Source organism: Moschus berezovskii, chromosome 3, assembly GCF_049115385.1.
Source record: "Moschus berezovskii isolate FMDL1 chromosome 3, NW_MosBer_1.0, whole genome shotgun sequence".
NCBI classification, from domain to species: Eukaryota; Metazoa; Chordata; class Mammalia; order Artiodactyla; family Moschidae; genus Moschus; species Moschus berezovskii.
The window spans coordinates 88,332,462-88,341,439 of NC_142462.1; positions in this window are offsets into that span (position 1 = coordinate 88,332,462).

The following is an 8,978-nucleotide window of genomic DNA, read 5'->3' on the forward strand; positions in this document are numbered from 1 at the left end:
ATTGAGTACATGTATCTTTTTGAACTATAGTTTCACTGGATATTGTTGTTATTGTTCAGTCACTCACACATATCCGACTCTTCGCGACCCCATGGACTGCAGCACACCAGGCTTCCCTGTCCTTCACCAACTCCTGGAGCTTGCTCAAACTCATGTACATTGAATCAGTGATGCCATCCAACTGTCTCATCCTCTATCATCCCCTTCTCCTCCTGCCTTCAATCGTTCCCAGAATCAGAGTCTATTTCTAATGAGTCATCTCTTTGCATCAATCAGGTGACTGAAGTATCAGAGCTTCAGCTTTGACATCAGTCTTTCCAATGAATATTCAGGACTGATTTCCTTTAGGATTGACTGGTTTGATCTCTTTGCAGTCCAAGGGACTCTCAAGAGTCTTCTCCAACACCACAGTTCAAAAGCATCAGTTCTTTGGCACTCAGCTTTCTTTTCTTTTTTTTTTTTTAATCGGAGGCTAATTATTTTACAATATTATATTGGTTGGTTTTGCCATACATTGACTATGGTCCATACATGACTACTGGAAAAACCATAGCATTGACTAGACAGACCTTTGTCAGCAAAGTGATGTCTGTGCTTTTTAATATGCTGTCTAGGCTGGTCATAGCTTTTCTTCCGTGGTTCAAGCATCTTTTAATTTCATGGCTACAGTCACCATCTGCAGTGATTTTGGAGACCAAGAAAATAAAGTCTGTCACTGTTTCCATTGTTTCCCCATCTCTTTCCCATGAAGTGATGGGACCAGCTGCCATGATCTTAATTCTTGAATGTGGAGTTTTAAGCCAGTTTTTGCACCTCCTCTTTCACCTTCAACAAGAGGCTCTTTAGTTCCTCTTTCCTTTCTGCCTTAAGAGTGGTATCATCTGCATATCTGAGATTATTGATATTTCTCACTGGATACATGCCCAGGAAAGAGATTGCAGGATCATACAACTCATAGTTTCTTGAAGTGTAGTCCATAAAGTTACGGCTAACAGATCTGAAAGTCCATTTGTAAAGTTCTTATGGGTAGATAACTCGTAATTTCATACATTCTTATCAATTTATTTGTAGCTTGCTAATGGAGATATTAAAGATAATTAAAATTTTGTGTTTTTAGACTAAATTTAGCAAGTTCCTTGGGTTTCTTGAAGATTCTAAATCAATACTATTCTAAATACATGACCACCACACAAGACCCTGTGGCTATGCAAAGGTCCTACTGTGCATGTCCATATAGGTTACAAAAATGCCCAATTTGGGGAGAAATTTCCACTTTGTTGTTAGGCTTGCTATCTTGAGTCAGTTGTAATTTTTAATTAGTGCTCTTTTTCGCTTTTTTACGTATAAATAACTCTTTATTTAACCTCTGCTATTAGTTCATTGTGTTGTGGGTTGTTTGGTTAAAGACACTGTGGTAAGATATAATAGTTTCAATGGAATATTATTCAGCCATTAAAAAGAACAAAATAATGCCATTTCTAGCAACATGGATGACCTAGGAATTGTCAACTGAGTGAAGAAAGACATGGAAAGACAATTATCACATGATATCGCTTATATGTGAAATGTAAAGAAAAGGTACAAACAAACGTATTTATAAAACAGAAGTAGTCACAGATGTAGAAAGCAAACTCACGATTACCAGTGGATAAGGAGAGGAGGGGTAAACTGGGAGACTGGGACTGACAAACACACACTACTTCATATAAAATAGATAACTAATAAGAACCTGCTATAGAGCACAGGGAACTCTACCCAATACTCTGCAATGGCCTTACGGGAAAGGAATCTGAAAACAAAAAGGAGTGAATATACGTATAACTGATTCAATTTGTTGTACACCTGAAACTAACATTGTAAATCAGCTATACTCCAATAAAAAAAAATTCTTGAAAAAAAATATATATGTATAACTGAGTCACTTTGCTATACAGTAGAAATTAAGCACAACATTGTAAAACACTATGTGTGCTAAGTTGCTTCAGTCGTGTCCAACTTTTTGCGGCCCTATGAACTGCAGCCTGCCAGGTATTCTGTCATGGGATTCTCCAGGCAAGAATACTGGAGTGGGTTGCCATTCCCTTCTTCAGGGGATCTTCCTGACCCAGGGATCAAACCCAGGTCTCCTGCACTGCAGGCAGATTCTCTACCATCTGACCCACCAGGGAAGCCCCCAGATCAATACAATTTTTTAAATTTATTTTTAATTGGAGAATAATTGCTTTATAATATTGTATCAGCTTCTGCCGTACAACATGAGTCAGACATAAGTATACATGTGTTCCCTCCCTCTTGAACCTCCCCCACTCTCCTTACTCTGTCCCACACCTCTAGGTTGTCACAGAGTTACCACCGCTTTGAGCTCTCTGTGTTATACAGCCATGTCCCATTAGTTATCTATTTCACATATTCATTCCAATCCCAAAGAAAGGCAATGCCAAAGAATGCTCAAACTACCAGACAATTGCACTCATCTCACACGCTAGTAAAGTCATGCTCAAAATTCTCCAAGCCAGGCTTCAGCAGTATGTAAACCGTGAGTTCCCAGATGTTCAAGCAGGTTTTAGAAAAGGCAGAGGCACCAGAGATCAAATTGCCAACATCCGCTGGATCATGGAGAAAGCAAGAGTTCCAGAAAAACATCTATTTCTGCTTCATTGACTATGCCAAAGCCTTTGACTGTGTGGATCACAATAAACTGTGGAACATTCTGAAAGAGATGGGAATCCCAGACCACCTGACCTGCCTCTTGAGAAACCTGTATGCAGGTCAGGAAGCAACAGTTAGAACTGGACATGGAACAACAGACTGGTTCCAAATAGGAAAAGGTGTACGTCAAGGTTGTATATTGTCACCTTGCTTATTTAACTTATATGCAGAGTACATCATGAGGAACGCTGGGCTGGAAGAAGCACAAGCTGGAATCAAGATTGCTGGGAGAAATATCAATAACCTCAGATATGCAGATGACACTACACTTATGGTAGAAAGTGAAGAGGAACTCAAAAGCCTCTTGATGAAAGTGAAAGAGGAGAGTGAAAAGGTTGGCTTGAAGCTCAACATTCAGAAAACAAAGATCATGGCATCTGGTCCCATCACTTCATGGGAAATAGATGGAAAAACAGTGGAAACAGTGTCAGACTTTGTTTTTTTGGGCTCCAAAATCACTGCAGATGCTGATTGCAGCCATGAAATTAAAAGACGCTTGCTCCTTGGAAGGAAAGTTATGAACAACCTTGATAGTATATTAAAAAGCAGAGACATTACTTTGCCAACCAAGGTCCGTCTAGTCAAGGCAATGGTTTTTCCCGTGGTCATGTATGGATGTGAGAGTTGGACTGTGAAGAAGGCTGATAGCCGAAGAATCGATGCTTTTGAACTGTGGTGTTGGAGAAGACTCTTGAGAGTCCCTTATACTGCAAGGAGATCCAACCAGTCCATTCTAAAGGAGATCAATCCTGGATGTTCATTGGAGGGACTGATGCTAAAGCTGAAACTGCAATACTTTGGCCACCTCATGCGACGAGATGACTCACTGGAAAAGACTGATGCTGGGAAAGGTTGGGGGCGGGAGGAGAAGGGGACGACGGAGAATGAGATGGCTGGATGGCATCACCGACTCTGTGGACATGAGTTTGAGTGAACTCCGGGAGTTGGTGATGGACAGGGAGGCCTGGCGTGCTGTGATTCATGGGGTCGCGGAGAGTCGGACACGACTGAGCGACTGAACTGAACTGAACTGAACTGAATGTACGTTTAGTATATTAAAAAGCAGAAACATTGCTTTGCCAACCAAGGTCCGTCTAGTCAAGGCTATGGTTTTTCCAGTGGTCATGTATGGATGTGAGAGTTGGACTATGAAGAAAGCTGAGCGCCGAAGAATTGATGCTTTTGAACTGTGGTGCTGGAGAAGACTCTTGAGAGTCCCTTGGACTGCAAGGAGATCCAACCAGTCCATTCTAAAGGAGATCAATCCTGGGTGTTCATTGAAGGGACTGATGCTAAAGCTGAAACTGCAATACTTTGGCCACCTCATGCGAGGAGTTGACTCACTGGAAAAGACTCTAATGCTGGGAAGAATTGGGGGCGGGAGAAGAAGGGGACAACAGAGAATGAGATGGCTGGATGGCATCACCGACTCTGTGGACATAAGTTTGAGTGAACTCGGGGAGTTGGTGATGGACAGGGAGGCCTGGCGTGCTGTGATTCATAGGGTCGCGGAGAGTCAGACACGACTGAGCAACTGAACTGATCTGAATGTATGTTTCTATGTATTCACTCAGTTCGTCCCACCCTCTCTTTCGTCTGCTGTGTCCAAAGTCGGTTCTCTATGTCTGCATCTCTACTCCTGCACTGCAATATTTCTGACTTAAAATTTCTAGTTACTGGGCTTTAACACATGTGTGTATCATGTGGTAAACATGACTCATTCTCTATTACTAAAACATATACAGAAAATGCACCCATGTTTGGTTTTGTGTGCTCCCTCTGTATTTGTGCTGTTTATACTGTTAAGGTACCTATAATGAAATTACTGGGCTATTTTTTAAGTTTATAGAGCATAATATCATACTATAAAGCTGTGATAGAAGCTAATCCTTTTCTCATATAAAGTAAATAAGAAACAATTCGTAGGTGCTTCTAGCAAGTTTATTTATGCAGTTTAGCTTTCTCTCGTGCTCTGGGCTTCCCAGATGGCACTAGTGGTAAAGAACTCACCTGCCAATACAAAAAAATATAAAAGACGTGGGTTTGATCCCTGGATCAGGAAGATTCCATGGAGGAGAGCATGGCAACCCACGTCAGTATTTTTGCCTAGAGAATCCCATGGACAGAGAAGCCTGGCAGGCTACAGTTCATAGGGTTGCAAAGAGTGGGACACGACTGAAGTGACTTAGCCTGCATGCAGTGTTTTGTTATCTCAAAGTTATTTTCTACTAAAATGGAAGCGGAGGTAATGAAGCTGGGCGTGGGGAGGAGGGGTGTGGGGGAGAGAAGAGAGTCTTTTAAATCACTGAAATCATACTGCTCTCCTGAATGAATCATTCTGTGTGGATTCCAGATAACGCAACTCCCAATGTACATGGAGAACCTTCCAAAATATTTTTGCCCCAAATCTTATAAACAAGCTGTAAACAAATATGTAGGGCTCCGTTGCCCTGCAAATAGAATCTCCTGACTCTCCTGGCTGGTCCTCTGAACACGCAGAGGAGAATTTACTCTGGGATCATTTTAATCAGCCTGAGGTTCTCTACTGGCCAAAGGAGTATAAGAATTTACATTCCCCAGAATGCACTGTTTGTCCTCAGCTGAGCTGCTCAGCTCAGCTTCCTCCCCACCCCCAGGGTGGAGGCTTTTTCTAATCCCCTCTCTCTTCTTTCCAGGTGGCCGGTCAGGCCCCTCTCAGATACCCTCACTCCCTCCTACAGCCCTTAGCCCGATGCTCTGGGCCTAGTTTCTACCTCTCCGCCTTGCCTCTTTACATGGATATAAACAAATCTTTCTCTCTTTAATTCGTGACCTTAACTTCAGTCTATATGTTGCCGTTAAGATTTTCCCTGGATATTCCATGGAGGAGTAGTATAATCACTTTTCACACTTGCCCCAGAAGGTCTGTTTCCTGGGCAGAGCTTCCAGAAGATTCCTTGGAGGCATTGTTTCTAGTGGGGACTGGTGCTAAACAGGTGAACCTCCCAGGCCTGCAGCTGATTGTCTCATGATGGAAATCCATGCATGCATAGAAGCTGGTGCTGTTCAATGAACTCTTCGCCTCAGAGTTCAGCATACAACTTCTGTGTACAACTGCAAGGTGCAACTGCTGTATTCCCTGTATTTCTGTTGAGTTTCAGGAAGTGATATGGAAAAATGTGGCAGAGAAGCACCCCCAAAGAGTGATGTGATGATTGCCTAGCGTTCTGGTTGGCTCTAAGTCAGGAGTCCCAGAATGAGGAAACTGGCGGGAGAGATGAAATGCTTTGTCTTCTTAACCTCCATCAAGTTTTCAAGCAAGAATGCTGCTGTTTCAACAAGGTGATGAGTGGATAAGCGACCAACCTTTATTCTCAAGTCCATCTCTGCCAGCCTTATAGGTTGAGATTCTGAGAGATTCTACCAGACTAGTTTCTTTTCTGAAGTATATATGTGTGTGTGTACCATTTTAGAAACTCTAGTGATAAGGTAGAAAGGATCAGACAATGTCACTGTCATTTTTAAAAAGTATATTTGATAAAGTATTTAAATTGAAAGCAGGAACATCCAGTTTCAAAAGGCATTTTTGAGTGTCTTCTCCCACAGTTCTATTACAATGACAAGAGAAAAAAATTAAAGCAGCACTGAAAACCAAGGATCACAGCTAATATTTTGGAAAAGTCTTGCAGTTCAGTTCAGTTCAGTTGCTCAGGCATGTCCAACTCTTTGTGACCCCATGGACTGCAGCATGCCAGGCATCCCTGTCCTTCACCATCTCCCAGAGTTTGCTCAAATTCATGTCCATTGAGTCAGTGATGCCATCCAACCAACTCACCCTCTGTCAGCCCCTTCTCCTCCCACCTTCAGTCTTTCCCAGCATCAGGGTCTTTTCCAATGAGTCAGTTCTTCTCATCTGGTGACCAAAGTATTGGAGTTTCAGCTTCAGAATCAGTCCTTCCAATGAATATTCAGGACTGATTTCCTTTAGGATGGACTGGTTGGATCTCCTTGCAGTCCAAGGGCCTCTCAAGAGTCTTCTCCAACACCACAGTTCAAAAGCATCAGTTCTTTGGCACTCAGCTATGTTTATAGCCCAACATTCACATCCATACATGCATACTGGAAAAACCATAGCTTTGACTAGACAGACCTTTATCAGCAAAGTAATGTCTGTAGTTTTTAATATGCTGTCTATGTTGGTCATAGCTTTTCTTCCAAGGAGAAAGCATCTTAATTTTAATTAAAATTAAAAGTTTTTCAGGTATTGCTAAAATTACTAGCAAGCATATTTAGTAGAACTGGATAGAGAAATTGTTTCTACAGGCTTTACCTTTTGAAATATAAAGTCCCATTCTCATAGATGGTAAGAAGAAGTTTAAAATTTCCCCCAGGATCTGCTCTGAGCTGAGACATCCATGACCTACAACTGGGAAAAAAGAAAAAGAAAATCTGTACAGTATCATTGCGAAGATAGTGATTTATGACAGAAATGCTTCTGTTTTGACCATGTCCATTCTGTGCCTGACTCCTACTAGTATTCTCTTTCTGTGTGTGTGCAGAAGTTCCAACTCACTCAGAAGAGGGACTGTTTCATGGACAGAGTTTCCTGTCCATTTGGAAAAACCATTGTCTTAAATGACTCTGGTACTAAGTGGGAGAATGACACAGTCCTAAGACTGATTCACTGGTCCAACTCTTTGCAACCCCATGGACTGTAGCCCGCCAGGCTCCTCTGTCCACAGGATTCTCCAGGCAAGAATACTGGAGTGGGTTGCCATTTCCTTCTCCAGGGGATCTTCCTGACCCAGGGATCGAACCCAGGTTCTCCCTCATTGCAGGCAGACGCTTTAACCTCTGAGACACCAGGGAAGCCCCCATTTGAATGACAGCCATATACAAAAACCTATCTTGTTAAGTGGACTCTTCCCTTCTCTGTACTAAGCTCAAGTGAAAATAGAAGAGAATAAATTTTATCCACAGGCAGGTAGACAACAAGATTCCAAAGACCCTGTACCCTGGACTGAGAGATTTTCATGCATGTATCTGTGGCAGAAGCCTCCTTTAGATAAAATGTAAAAGTTTCTATAGGTCTAAGAAAACTAAGCAAAGAATAAATGAATGAATATTCCCCTTGATTCCAGAAGAAAAGAACAAGATAAATGCCTATAAGAAAGGAATTGACAGCATTGACCTGTCCTATTGCTCTCCATTGGGGAGGAGTCTGCATGGACTCAAGAGCAAGTGTGTGGGACTAAGGATCTGGCTGAGTCTCATATTATGAAAGGATAATTAAAGAGAAAACAAACACACAGTGGCCCAGAATGGAGAAAAGGCACAGGGCACTGCAAGGGAAAGGAATATTTTTATCTGCAAGTTTTGAAAGCACAGTTCACCTCTGAAAACTATTTTTGACCGGAAACACAGGACATTTCAAAAAAGGGTTTCTTGGTATTCTCAATAAGACAGGAATTTACAGCTCCTGAAAAAGAGCGAATAGGCTTATATTCTTCAAAAGATCAAAGATAAAGAAGAGATGTGAAAACAACAGCCCAAGGAACAAGCTAAGGGATAAATTGAAACTAAAGCAAAACTAATTTTGAAAAAGTACCAAGTAACAAAATTAAAATACTAATGGCAGAATTAAGGGTAATTTTAATTCTATTATTCAGGATTTTCTGCAATTTTTAAAGTATTTTTTCTTAAATAGGAAAAATCAAAGTAATGAATAAGGCTACTATGTTTTAATTGTAAAAAGCAATATAATGTAACAGAAAAACTTAAAAGTAAAAAATACTTTTTACTTTTAAGTAAAACTCACCCCTCCTTTATCATTATGTGAACTCTCTTCCTTATTTCTTTCATACTTATATTTTACATATTTTAATCATGCTATAAATACTTGTTTCAGTTTATGTTGTTTAGGGACTTCTGTTCATTTTCAGTTTTGCTGTATAATCTTCATGAGTGTTCAATTAATAGTGGCAAAACATTTCACCCAAACACTCTTTGTAAATATGCTCAATGACTCTGCTATTGATGGACATTTAAATGACTCAAAGTTTTAAAATATGGATGATGTTCAAATAAATGGTTTTGTATATTCAGTCTTTTAATTCTTTTATATTAGTTTTATAATTTAGATTCCCTGCAGTAATTATTGTTCTACTTACTTTTAACAATGACTCTTCCAAATTAGGTATTATTATCATCTTCATCTTAGTGGAAGAGAAAATTCAGTCTTAGCAAAGGCATGCACCTTGCCCAAGTCTCACCATTGATGTGTAGTGGAA